The sequence below is a fragment of the Amblyomma mixtum genome, chromosome 3 (genome assembly GCF_055824585.1).
Source record: "Amblyomma mixtum isolate Tamu chromosome 3, ASM5582458v1, whole genome shotgun sequence".
Taxonomy (NCBI): Eukaryota; Metazoa; Arthropoda; class Arachnida; order Ixodida; family Ixodidae; genus Amblyomma; species Amblyomma mixtum.
In genome coordinates, this window is record NC_143014.1 from 375,675,880 (window position 1) to 375,689,639 (window position 13,760).

General features: G+C 46.7%; 2 pseudogenes; one reads left to right on the forward strand and one right to left on the reverse strand.

Annotated features, from left to right (window-relative positions):
- Window positions 1–679: 679 nt before the first annotated feature.
- LOC149356839 (uncharacterized) lies at window positions 680–8,975 on the forward strand (annotated as a pseudogene).
- A 1,679-nt stretch (window positions 8,976–10,654) lies between these two features.
- On the reverse strand, window positions 10,655–13,695 carry LOC149356840 (uncharacterized; annotated as a pseudogene).
- Between the last annotated feature and the right edge of the window lie 65 nt (window positions 13,696–13,760).

Below are 13,760 nucleotides of genomic sequence, written 5' to 3' on the forward strand. Positions count from 1 at the left end.
CGCGCGACGCCCGGCGGTGGCCACCATTGACCTTCAAGTGACCTTCAAGTAGGTCACGTGACGACGTCATACCGGCTGCAGATGGGGCCTCGCGCCGTCGGTCGCCTCCCGGCGGTGACCACCATTGACCTTGAAGTGAGATCACATGATGTGACGTCACGTGATGACGTCATACCGGCTGCAGATGGGGCCTCATATCGCGCCGTCGGACGTCGCCCGGCGGATGCCTCCACGCTTCGGTTCGCGCCGTGGCGCGCGACGCGGTGACGGCGCCACCATCGCTGCATCACGTGATATGTGATGTCACGCCAGTGATGAGGCGGCGCGCGCCCGCCGTCGCGTCAGTCTCTGTGCCCGCAACCGCGCCAGCGTCTTTGCGCCGGGCGTGTATGCGGTCAAGATGCCTCCAAACGCTAAGGACATGCTTCGCATCCACTGGGCTTAACCTTGATAAGCCTCCAATTTTTTCTTGTTGCCAGCATACGAGCTGGGAATTTAATTACTGCTGAGAGCGTTTCGCTATTGTAGGGCGTGAAAATAATCGCGTGCGATGGCGTACTGCTGCATTCCGCTCTGCAAATCGAGCGGGCGCACAGCAAAGGGAATCTCATTCCATGAGTTTTCCGGGAGAGAACTCCGAAACTAGTGGCTCAGCAAAGTTAGCAGCCTGCAATTAAAGATGATTTCAGAAAGGCCTGAAGATAAGGAAGCTGAAGCCAGACGCTGTGCCGTCGGTTTCTCCCCAGTACCCAGATATCTGCAGCAGGAGGCGAAAAAGGAGAGGCGTTCTTCAAAACGTAAAGCTTCAGAACCAGCTTCGCCCACAGGGAGAGATGCCAAGGCAGCGAGGCAAGTGCTGTTTATGACTATAAATTTTCTTTATTATAAACTTTAGCTCGATTCAGTGGCTTTTAAAAATCCGGTTGGTAGAAATAATTATTCTTTGTTTTCTTCAATTAATTTCAGTTTACGTAAATAAAATCTCATATGCTCATGTTTCAGGCCGGATGCAAATACGACTGATGGCTCTATGGTAGGGGTTCCAGCACCCTCTTTGATGCTGACAGCCACTGCAATGCCTGCAGCCGACAGCCCTGAACCTGACGACCTGGAGGAAATTCTGCAAGGACCCTCTTCAGAGGCATCCTCGGCCTTCAAAAAAGAATTCACTTGAGCCTGTACAAGAATCCTCCCGAGACATTTCCCCCGAGCCCATTTGCTGTACAAAAATGACTACAATGGTGCATGGAGTGCAGACAAGATTGACGCTTCCGTGCATGACAGGACTTCCAATGTAGGTGAACACGCTGAAGGGATTATGCTGGAGACTGCAGGCTGAGCTTCCTGTGCTTAGGCAGCAGGCGAAAAAGACAGAACCAGTTGTGAAGAAATCCAACTTAATAATTCTTTGAGTGTGTATGGTGTTGAGAACAACAGTACACAGTTTCATGTGCAAATATTCTTCACGAATGTCATATTTTTCTAGGGAAAGGGGCAGGAAAATGGTGAAAAGGCCCTTTTCCTGCAAGAACAGCTCTCATTTTTGTGCAAATCAAATGGTCACTTGCAACTACGCAGCGCAAAGGCAAACACGGACAAGTAAGAAAACTCCACAAAGCGCTGACTTCAACAAAATTTTATTCCTCCGCACAGCGTATACATATGCCGTATCGCGCGCATGTGCAGCAACGAAAGGAAAATAGGGAAGATGTCACGCTTTATCTGGCACCGCCATGCCATTGCACCAGGACCCCCTCTCCCACGAACAGGCAAGCAACACACCGGCTAAAAGCCTAAAACGCACGAACCCACCAGGCACAGAATTAAATATGCACATTCCTGACCCACAGCAGGTTAAATTCACAAAAACTGGCGCTGTTTTCCATTCAGAAACACCGGTGGCGTGCCGACACAATCGTCCGCTCTGCCAGCAATCTCATAAGCCTCAGCTATCTTCCTCGTCACTTTATTCAGGTATTTGTGAACTATCGTGGCTCATTCGAAAAAGGGACCGCGTTCCTTACGCTGTTAGCAGTCCCGGCAGTGTATGCCGAGATGGCTTGATGCCCCGATGGCACTGTTATTATGTTCCATCAGCCTCTCGTTATGACATCTGCCCGTCTGGCCGATGAAGGCTCTGCCACAGACATTGTTTGCAACATCGGTGGAGTTCACCTTCCTGCACAACTTTGAAAGTTTGTCTGGTGCAGAAAACACCACACGCATCCCTGCTTTCTTGGCTATTTTTTGAGGTTGTGGACGATGACATGGATGTGAGGAATCACGGCCGCTTTCTTCACTTGACCTGTGTCAGCGCCACCTCTGAATCGTGCTTATTGCTGTCTCCGAGCGTGCTCTCAGCCACAGACAACAACAGAGTACTCGGATAACCGGAACCTCTAAAACGGGGTCACCGGGTCACTTGTGCAGGAGGTGCTCAGCTGCGGACCTAAGTTCACCGTGGACCCAAGGACAACAGCAGCAGAACGGTTGGCAATGGTGAGGCAGGTGTCCATCCTTGCCCCGGACTCCATGTGCAAGACGTCTGTCGGAGGGTGTGGACGTAATCTCTCGGTGTAAGGTCCTTAGTCGAGGGTTTCCCATCCAGAGAACTGTCTCTTTTCTTGCGGGAGAACTCACTGGCTCTTCTTCCCTCTGATAAGGATGGGGGATTTCTGGTGCTTTCTGAGGTTGCGTATCAGGCCAGAACAAAAAAAGCGGTGCTCCCTGTGCTTGAAACTAGGAATAAGGTACACCTGGAGCGTGTAAAAAGTGCCGCGTTAAAACTCTGCAGTACCATGGATTTGGACAAGCTTGTGCGATCTATGGACAAGGCGCAAAAGGTCGGTCTGGAACTTTTCTTTGCTGCTAAGACTCATAAGGTGGACCGCCCTTTGAGGACAGTTATCGCTGAAAACGGGGCTTTGCAAAAGTCTCTTGCAAGGTTCCTGCAGCAGAATTTGAATTGTCTCACTACTGGCGACCGATTTGAAGTAAAAAACTGACGAGATGATTCGCTTTCTGAAGGGAAGGCGCAAGGCTAACCTGTCAGCATTCCAAGTTGACATAAACGATCTTTATTATTCTAACCCCCAGGACGATTTGTTGACCAGCGTCAGGAACTGCATAGATAACCAAGGTGTAATTTCATTTCAGAACACTTGAGGTTTGTCAGCGGATGACTTTCTGGAATTCCTTGCCACATACCTGAAATCCACTTTTGCTGTTTGGGAAGGCAACATAGTGACTCAGAAATACTAAATATTCAGAGCCTCCTACGTTGCCCCTGTTTTGAGCGATATTTTTCTAGCGGAACGAGACCGTGAACTTGAACGTAGGTGTAGGGGGTCGAATGTGGCCGGCATTTTCAGGTATGTAGGTTATTACCTTGTTATGACCAACACACAAGGTCTGCCCGTTCACGCTGTTATGCTCGGCATATAGTCAGAGTTTTCAGCGTGTCTTTAACCACTAACCTTGACGCATGCAGTTGCTGTAGACAAGTTCGTAAGATTTCTTGCCCTAGGTATTTACTTTTCTGTTGACCACGTGTGTTGGACTTTCAAACCACGAGGGAACATACCCGTACTCCCTTTTGGTTTTGCACACTCGAAACTAGTGAAACGGGCTATTGTGAAGTCTTGCTTTAGTAACATCCTCGCGAAATCTTGTGAGCATCGGCGGAAATCAACCTTCCATAGCCAGGAGACCCGTTTGAGAGGTTCCGGTTATCCGAGTACTCTGTTGTTGTCTGGCTGAGAGCATGCTCAGAGACAGAAATAAGCATGATTCAAACAAAGGCGGCGCTAACACAGGTCAGGTGAAGAAAGTGGCCGTGATCCTTTGCATGCATGTCATCGCCCACAACCTCAAAAAATAGGCAAGAAAGCACGGGTGCGTGTGGTGTTTTCTGCACCAGACAAACTTTCAAAGTTTTGCAGGAAGGTGAATTCCACCGACGTTGCAAACAATTACTGCACTGTTAGACACCTGAGACCGTATGTAGGGAGCACCAAAAATGTGGTTTATTCAGTACCACTGCCCTGTAGCCGAGTCTACATCGGCCAGATGGGCACATGTCATAACGAGAGGGTGATAGAACACAATAACATTGTCATCGGGGCATCTCGCCATCTCGGCATACACTGCCGTGACTTCGAGCAGTGTAAGGAACGCGGTAACTTCTTCGAAAAAACCACTGTAGTTCACAATTACGCGAATAAAGTGGAGAGGGAGATAGCGGATGCTTATCCTGGGAGAGCGGACGATTCCGTCAGCACGCCATTGGTGTTTTTTAATGGAAAAGTGCGCCAGTTTTTAGGAATTTACCCCGCTGTGAGTCAGGAATGTGCGTATTTAATTCAGTGCCTCTTTGGCTCGAGCGTTATAAGCTTTGCCCTTTCGAGTTTTGCTCGTGTTTTGCTTGCCTGTTCGTGGGTCCTGTTGCAATGTGATGCCGGTGCCAGATAAGGTGTGTTAAGGACGGCATCAGCAGGAAGCAACCAGCACCCACGTGTCGCCTGGATGGTTCCGAGAAACCCCTGTCGACTCAACGACGTTTGCCTCAAGTCGTTCCGGATTCACCACGAGGCAAGGGCGGCCTCCTCTGCTACGTCTCCGTGCAGGACCCACTGGGGACACAAGCGCCCAATTCTCCGGAGTCGGCCCACGTGGATGGAGACATCAGCACGTGGACGTTACCTCTCCCATTTCGTAGTAACCATTGCGGATGTCAACGGCCTTCGTCTTGGTGGTTCTTCTGCGTACCGAGCACCGCGGCGGGCTGGCGGGGGACTTCCGCAACCTTCACGAACGTCCCAAAGGACAAAGGCCCACTTCCGCCCTTTTCCCGGTCTCGCATTCCAACCCTTCGTGACTAATGTCTTTTGACGGACAGGTGTCGGTAGCCCGGGGGAACCTTCGGCGGATCCGAGAACCTCGCATCCCGGAATCAACTTTACCTCGAAGGCATCCTTGTCTCCCAGGCTCAGCGCGTGACGGAGGCGTGTCCACAAGTGCGGGGGTGTCCACAAGTGCGGGGGTGGAAGTTTGAGCGCGCGAGTGAACGTTTCCGGTCACTCCTACCCTGGAGTTGACGTCATCATCCTAGGGAAGCTAGGGAAGAAGGACGGTATAAAACTCGGCCACGAATGCCGTCGAGAGCCACTTTCCGATCTTCACTCATAAATGTGTAAATAAACTCAGTATTTTTTCGCCACCTTCTAACTCCGTCGCTCAGCGGCACTCCTGTCCCTGGTCTGGAGGTGGGAACGGGCGTCGTGCAGACCGTGGTTCCATCGAGCCGCAACCCCGAACCTCGTCCTCAACAGGCGTGACATCTTCCCTATTTTCCTTTCGTTGCTGCGCATGCGCGCGAAACGGTGTATGTATAAGCTGCTCGCAGCAACAAAGTTTTGTTGAAGTCAGCGCTTTGTGCTGTTTCCTTACTTGTCCGTATTTGTCTTTGCGCTGTGTAGTTGTAAGCATGATTTACCAACACGCCCAGAAAGTGGTGTTAAAAAAAGGGTCACTGGCGGAAGGAGACCATCCGCAATGGTGTGGTTTGGCACGCAAAGTACTCATCTGCGTACATCCTGCTTCGAAAAAGTGGGGTTCTATGATTACCATGCCGCTGGACACTGAAAAGGTTTATTGGCGCATGCACTGAAAAAGTGGTGTCGGCAATCATTAAGCAACTTCTACACAACGAGGCAGAACTACAATCTGAGCAAGTGAAATATTTCAACTTTATATCGAAAGGGTTCTGCCACATTTGAATATTAATGTTTGCAGGCACGCTGCGGCTTCCTGGTGATAAAAAAATGTAGCTGGTAGCAAACTACCAGCCACCAAAAGCAGTCTGATGCTGTTCCCGACTTTGCTGACCTGGGAAGTGCAGAAGGAGACTTTGGGCATCACGACCAACCGCCAACTCATTTCTCGTGCTTTGTGTTTGTAGGAGTGTATACCCGCTGCAGGTGTATTTATATTCCACCTATTTAAACAGTTCTTTAGATAAAAGAAGCCAGAAATGTCCCTTTGATTTTGTTTGCAAATGCAACTGTTTTTTAGGCTCCCTGTTGCGTACTAATTCACAAAGGCCTCGTCAGGAGAGCAGCTTAAGCTTCTTGCCTTAAAGATGCAGTCTGTGTTGAATAAGCATGGTTCAGAGTTTGTACGTCTTATTAGAGAAAACCACATCTCCCACTCGAAGGTTTTTTTCTAACCGGTCGGGTGGCCCCATACAACGCATTGTTCAAACCTCTACATGCCTTCATTGTAAGCATGCCCTTCAGAACTTTCGCCAAAGCTGGGCTATTGTCTGTGAATATAATTTTTGGGCACCCTCTGGCTTCGGGTCGTGAACTGTTCCTCTCTTTTGACTATTGCCACATACTGGAAAACGTTAGATCCTAGTTCCTTACGTGCAGAGACTATGCAGCAGAAATGAAAAATTCATCCTTCCAGGCTTCCTAAGGTACAAAGACATCATTTCAGCATTCAGTCTGCTGTACAAGATTCAGGAAAAGCAGGGCGCTTTGAAATAGATGAGACGCTTGGCCAAGAAGCACCTGCGGCCAGCAGATTTTGAAAAAATGAACGTCAACAGGGCTGTCCCAGGTTAAATATGCAGGCATATAGTTTGTTGTCTGTGTGAAGGATACATACTTCATATGAAAGGATCAGTTTCTGGGCTACTGCACGCAATGAATACCATTTTTCCTTTTCGACCGCGAAGCATTAAGCAGGTTGATTAGCGCTCTACTAGAAGTATAATCAGTGACTACTGTTCTCGTTTCGGTCGTCGCAGTCATGGGATTCTTGCAGAAACATGGACAAAGCCTTGGAGCTCCCGGCTTCCAGGATTGTCTGCCAACAGTGGAATTTATGGAATTGGTATGGAATTTATGGATGATTTGTGCTTCAAAGTATTAAGAGCGCCAGTATTCATTGGACAAGAAGAGATGCCTTGAGGATGCCATTTTACTTTGCAGACGACGAGATATGTCATAGTTAGGACAATGTTTATGATGGCCCTATTTTATTGGTTTATGGTTCGCGGAGTTCAGCGCCCCAGAGCGACTCAAGCTATAGGGGGCGTCGTAATTGAGGGCTGTGGATAATATAGAACGCCTGTGACTTCACACGTACTGATATCGCATAGTACACGGGCCTCTAGCATTTACCCTTCATAGAAATGCGAAAGCCATGGCCATGATCCCACCCGCGTATTCGGGTCAGCAGCCGAGCACCATAGCAACTCAGCCATCGTTCTATTTTACTGTAGAAAGCATGGATTTATAGTTTTGAACAAGCTTCGGCTTCTAGTGTAGGACGTATAGAGTGCACGTTTTCTTTATTAACAGTTACTGAAAAGTTCTTTGCTGGTTTTCTTGTGACATGGCCTAATTTACTACTCTAGAAACCTTTCTCTTTTCAGACTTTCGTACCTAGAGAATGACTTCCTCAACTACTTTAGGGGATCGAAGCAAGCCATTTCTCATATGATGAAATTCCTATCCGACAAGATTTATGAGACACTGAGAGGGACCGGAATGTCCACAGTGCTGTGCACAAGGTTCCTCTTAAGTCCGGATTTTATTTCGTGCTTACTTTCTCCAGTGACGATGCAGAGTCACTTTTTTCGACAATACGACAACTGAACGGGTCCAATGACCAAACCGGCTCCTATGCAGTCCTCTCAACCCTACAGAAAATGTTAAAATCTTGGTCACTCGGGTCATTCACGCGTCATCCACGCGTCATTCAGTGGTAATGTTGGAAGTGTGGTGAGCTCCCTGGAGAAGGCATGAAAACTGTTTCTCCTTCCCTTGAAGGCCATTTGCGACAATGCTATCAAAAAGCTTTTGCTTCCTCCTCTTGCTACGCTGTAACGCTGTTCAAGTATGCAAAGAAGCGCTGGGACATAACTGAATGCTTTGGGCTCTTTCTAAGTTAAACATGAAAAGCTAGAAGGCCTGGCGCCATTTTCGGATAGCGAGTTTTAAGGATTCTGCTTTCGTTCATGATAGTTGAGCTACTGAAATTGCCTTTCGAGGTCTTGCCGCGAACCTCAGAAATGTAGAGATATTGTTCTGAAACTGAGTTCAGGTGCTGTCCCAAAGTGACCTTCAGGGTTTGTGAACGATGGGATTAACGACTGAGGCTTCAACCATGAAGAATGAACAGTGTTCATTCTGCACTTAACAGTGGATGAACAGTGACCTCCGAAGGGTGCTGTCGCCTGAACAGCTCAGTCTTAAATCCATTTCCAAACTATCTGTTCGCTTTAATTATAGGCATATTGCCAATAATTGGGCACTATGCTTGTAAGAGACTGATTCAGGACTGAAATGCTGCTGATAGTATTTTTCAAGCGTAATCAAGTTCTTGTTTTAATTCATTTGTTTTCAGGTGCCCCTCTACGAAGCTTTCCAGCCAGCACGTTGGCAATGATTGCTGGCTTCTTGGTCAAAGCTGTGGAAGATTTCATTCAACCTGAGGGCTGACTCGTTATTTTGCGGGCACCAGCCTCTCCGTCCATCGCCATCATAGCAGGCGTGGGCCGGGGAGGGCTGTCGTACCATACTTTGGCGCTCGCAGGGTTCGTCAGCCGCCTGGAAGGTGCTGCGTTAAGCGTGGCTCCTGTCCTTGTAAGGGGGCCAAGGTTACTCAAAAAGTTCGCAGACATGCAGCTGCCATCACATGAAAAGAATCCACTGTTCGTGTGCTCGAAGGATACCACACAGCCTCACCGGTTGGCCCTGTTAAGGCTGATGATCCAAACGTTCATGAGGCCATTTTTGTCAAATTTTGCCTCTTATCTGGCAGAAGAGCATGCCAAACAAAAAATCAATACCAAAGCCCTAGGCGAAAATATGAAGTGGGAATTGAACTGGTCCCACTTGTTTTCAAGTGGTCAAATTGTCCCACTTGAAGGCATGTGGTCCCACTTGAAAGCAAATGGTAATTGAAGTGGTCCCACTTGAAAGCAAGTGGGTTTGCAAGTGGGACCATTTGACAGCAAGTGGGACCGTCTGACAGCAATTGGGACCATTTCAAAGCAAGTAACTTTTACAATGGCCCCATTTGTTTTGCAGTGGCCCACTTGAAACAAGTGGTTTTGCAAGTGGGACCAGTTGAAAGGAAGTGGCTTTTACAAATGGTCTCACTTGAAAGCATGTGGACCAAGGAACATTTGTGGCAATTTGAAATAAAAGTGATTTGTTAAGCGGGCGCACTACTTCAAGTGGCCACTGGTGGACATGAAGTAGAACGCCACTTCACGGCGTTTTTGGCTGATCTGGCCATGTGGACTTCGCACTGCGCTTACCTTTTGGGTATGGTTAGGCATAACCAAATTATGCTGGACTAATTAAGAGCTTAATTACTCATGTAACAGGTCTGTGCTTCAGTCTGGTTGGATTGTTAAACTAATGAATACATAGCAATGGCTAGGACTCAAGAATCCGGAAATGAGGAAATGTGGTTCCAATAAGCTAAGTTTAAAAGAAGGGACACAGAATTAATGCAGTCTTGCGTTAAACTAAGCACTCGGTAAAGAAAATAATTATAGTTATCACACAAACAGTTTCATGGCCGTACTTCTGAGTGCAACTTGTGCTTATATCGTCATGCTGACGCACCAAGATGCTAACTTCCTTTTCACTCCACCCACACGAAGACAAAACAGTGCAGCCAAACAGTGCTGCCACTGTGCATCTTGTGTTCTTGATCGTTCTCATCTGTTCTGACAAGCTTGGTGCATTTTTGTGTCTAGCAAACGACTAGCCAAATTATAATTGAGCCTACCTTCAATTGCATCTGACTTCGACGAGACTAAATATTGTTCATGAGAACCAAATAAGCAAGAGGTAGCTTCCCAACAATCAGCGTTTTAATTTGGCCTCATTTATGCAAGGATACTCTCAGGTGTGGAAATATTTGGGATGTTGCAAATTGTTATGTGTGACTAAACTAACATTTCTCACAGTAAAGATTACACTGTTTTATACAACAAAAGAATGTTTATTTCACTCCGCCAGGAGCGCAGCTGCATTATGACCGAATTCTACAGTTTGGAACCAACATGAACAGACAATTATCATACAGCAGAATGAACGTTGAAATTGAACAATACAAAATAAATTGACAGAGATAAAATTGAAATTCTCGACTAGCAGAAAATTCATAAAACAAATTTTCAGCTGGATAGAATAGAACAAGGTGTACAAGTACAGAGAGCAATCCAGAGATTGGAGCATTCAAACATTAGTCTTTCAAGCCAAAAGAGTGATGTTTATGGAGCTGTGTTGGCTGCCAATGGACTATTTGGCTGTGCAGTCACATGCTCATGCTTTAAACGGGCATGAAGCTTTTTGTTCCTGTGCTTCTTGTGACGTGCCGACTGTGCTCATCAGACCCGTCTCATTCTCATGTGCAGAGTCCAGATACAGTGCTTGAGTGAACCAGTCAGCCTGCTATCATGCATCTCATTTTTGCAGAAAGAGTTGAGTTACCTGGGGCACAAATTCAATGCAGCTGGTATCCACACTACAATGGATAAAAAAGAGGGCTATCACAGCGACACCCATGACAGCTAGTAAACAACTTCATTCATTGCTAGGGGCCATGAACTACTATGCAAGTTCCTTCATCGACTGCATAAGTATCTCATAAGTATCGCATAAGTATCTGCTGCATAAGTATCTCCAAGCTTCACTGCTGAAGAATCATGCTTCAAAGCAGGCTTGTGTTGCTTGCTGTGTATAATAACTCCATCAACACTCACTCGCCTGTACTCTTCAATTTTTTGTACTTCCCCCACACTTTCCAAAACAAAGCTTTTCAAGCCTGGCGAAGATGGCTGGGGCCTACCAAGAAGCCTAGCTCCTTCATGCTTGTTGGATGTCTTCAGGCACATCTCCCTCACTTCTTGTGAAGCCATGGACCGCAACTGCTGAAATTTGCTCCTCAAAAGAACGCGAGAAAGGATCTGGCACGGAACTCCGTTTGATGATCATACCAGCTTCAGCAGATGTCCCATGTTCTCAAATTCGTAGCAAAACAGTGCTCAGAGTGGGCCATGTAACAGTACACTCTTCGGAAGGTGCAGCAAAGTGTGAACATTTGAGGTCATTTGGGCTTCTTCATAGTGACACTGCATCATTACCACAAATGTCGTCATCCTTTCCGTGCTGTTGTTGATGTCTTCGGTCGTGATATGGCTCTTCAAAAGTAGATACACTGAAGACACCAGCAGCGCGAAGTGCTCAAGCAGCTCATCGGGCAAGATGTCTTTCAGGCATGAAAGACAGTAATATAGGAGCCACGACTCCCATTCTGCTGCCTTCCAGTACTTGCGAAGCTTGATTGACCTTGGAGTTCGACTGAAAGAAAAGTGGGGCCTTTGACTTTGAAGCCGGTGATCTACTTCTGCCATTTTCCGGGGGCTTGAATGTAGTGTCCTTCCACTGTGTCCGAAAACCATGCATCGGTGATCTGGCGGGCAACACCCAGCAGCACACTGTGCATGTAGTCTGGCCGAAAGCTCCAGACGATGTCAAAACCTGGAACGTTGATTAGCGGTGATTGCCCTTTGACGCCGTTGGTGATCTGTTTGCGCAATACTGCAGTTTTCATGTCATCTAACATAGTAGCCTCGGACCTGTCGACAGCAGCAGCCACAGGGTACCTGACAGAGCCTGCATAAAATATGTATATACACGCCTTGGTTAGGATGCACAACGTCACGGTAGTACAATAGTTAATGCATCTTCATGCTCAGTGTAAGTTTATGTGTTTGACTCCAATCCAAGCTTTGGGGAACATTTGTAAACAGGTATAGTGGGGCAACCATGTGCCCCCATGTAGGCAAGAATAAGTTCGATCGTTACATTAAAATATATTTCATGTCTTGATCATTAGTTGGTTCTAGATGAAAAACTGCAGTGTACAAAACCCACAATAAGTGTTTCAAAATGTGAGCTATACACACCTTCAATGAACTCTCCAGGGTGAAAGCACCAAGCACAGCCATAATAGCCATTAAACTGTACCATATTTTGCATTATTTTCCTTGCCGGCGCATCTGCAATGCCTGTGATGCAGTAGACATAAAAAAAACAGACATCAGAAAATGAGCTTTCCGTCTTACTAATAAAACTCGAAATAAAAAAAAATTAATTCAAAGAACTTCAGCAGTGCCTCAAAACTTAACAGTAGCTGGCGGGCCCTACAGTCCTGCCGGATTAGTTATTTCTCCTCGAATATTGCTCACATTAGCAGATATCCGTCGTGTTTTAGGTTAATGCCATAACAATAAGACACTTCCTATCAGATACATTTTGCACTGAAATAGTTATAACCAGGAAGTTTAGTGGTAATGATATGTAGGGTTTAATGTACTGACACAACAGTGGCTATGAGGGACGCCATAGTGGAGGGCTCCGAATTAATTTTCACCACCTAAGCATCTTCAATATGCACCGACATCCCAGCAAATGGGCACCTTTTGCAGTATGCCTCCATCGAAATAAGACTGCCACAGTTGGGTTTACTAATGTAGCGGTTTGGGCACACATGACTTCAAAAATATAGTGTAGCACAACACAAAGAGAAAAAAAAGATGAGATAAAAATGTGCCTGCATTTTTTAAAGCATATAGAAAGATTTCACTGCACTGCTCGACGCATTGCTAAAATGTAATTGTCATGTTTAAAGAACATACCTTTGAATGCAGCTCTTGACCGCTTTTATTCCACAATACTCCAGTTCTAAATAGCTCTTTCATTTGTTTGGCAAAAGCTTCAAGAACAAGAGTCATGTTCGGGTGCTTGGTGCCATACCGCAGGAGAGAACACACCACGTTGCTCCAGCGAAGGTGTGGTGGCAACTCGTTGATGGTGAGGTGTACAGGCCAGATAGAATAATTGGATGACTTGAACGTCGGACTTTCATCTGAACTTGCAGTGACTGTCAGGTCATGCGCTTCGAAACCAAGCTTCCTTCTTTGTTGCTTGTAGAAAGCACCATCAGTTATGTCTGATATATTGTTCCTGGGCTGCTCTGTACGGCTCAAAGACTCAAAGAGCTGCTCTTTGAGAGTGCAATCTGCAAGAAGAGATTCGAATTGCTTCCTCAGACGCAAGCAAACGAAGAAGTCCCCGTCTGCATTAACTGGGGACCGAAGTACTGCTTTTCACAGTTTGAACATATCGCAGATACACTGTTGCGCTCTCATAGACTTCCACGTGTATTTACCAAGGGGTGCTCACAAGTAGGGCAGTAGAAATGGAACTCCATATCGTCTAGTGAAGCGCCAGAAAATTTTTTTGCAGAGATACTTGCTGTCTGGAAGAATCTTCCATCCTAATAGCAAATTTCCCAACTTTAAAATATCTTCTATCACCGTCCATGCCAAGTTATGTTTTATAGCCATGTCCATAACGAGGACGACGACGTCCCCTACTGACATGGAGCTTCCATTACCTATGAGAGCCAAAATTCTAAAAAAGACGGGCAGCCAGAAAAACTGGTGGACGGCCGAGTTTCTGTTGAAGAATGAGGCTCGTCCTCCTCTTCTGCACCTGCAGGATCACTGTCTTCCGCACTCTTGTGACCATTTGATTCATCGTTTTCACCTGCAGCCGACTGATGGTTCGTCTTCACCGCTGCTAGTGTCAAAAGCAACATTTCCATTCAAAATAGAGCTTTGATGAGAAAGAACTGAAAACGCCAGTGCCGGTTTTCTGAGTTCA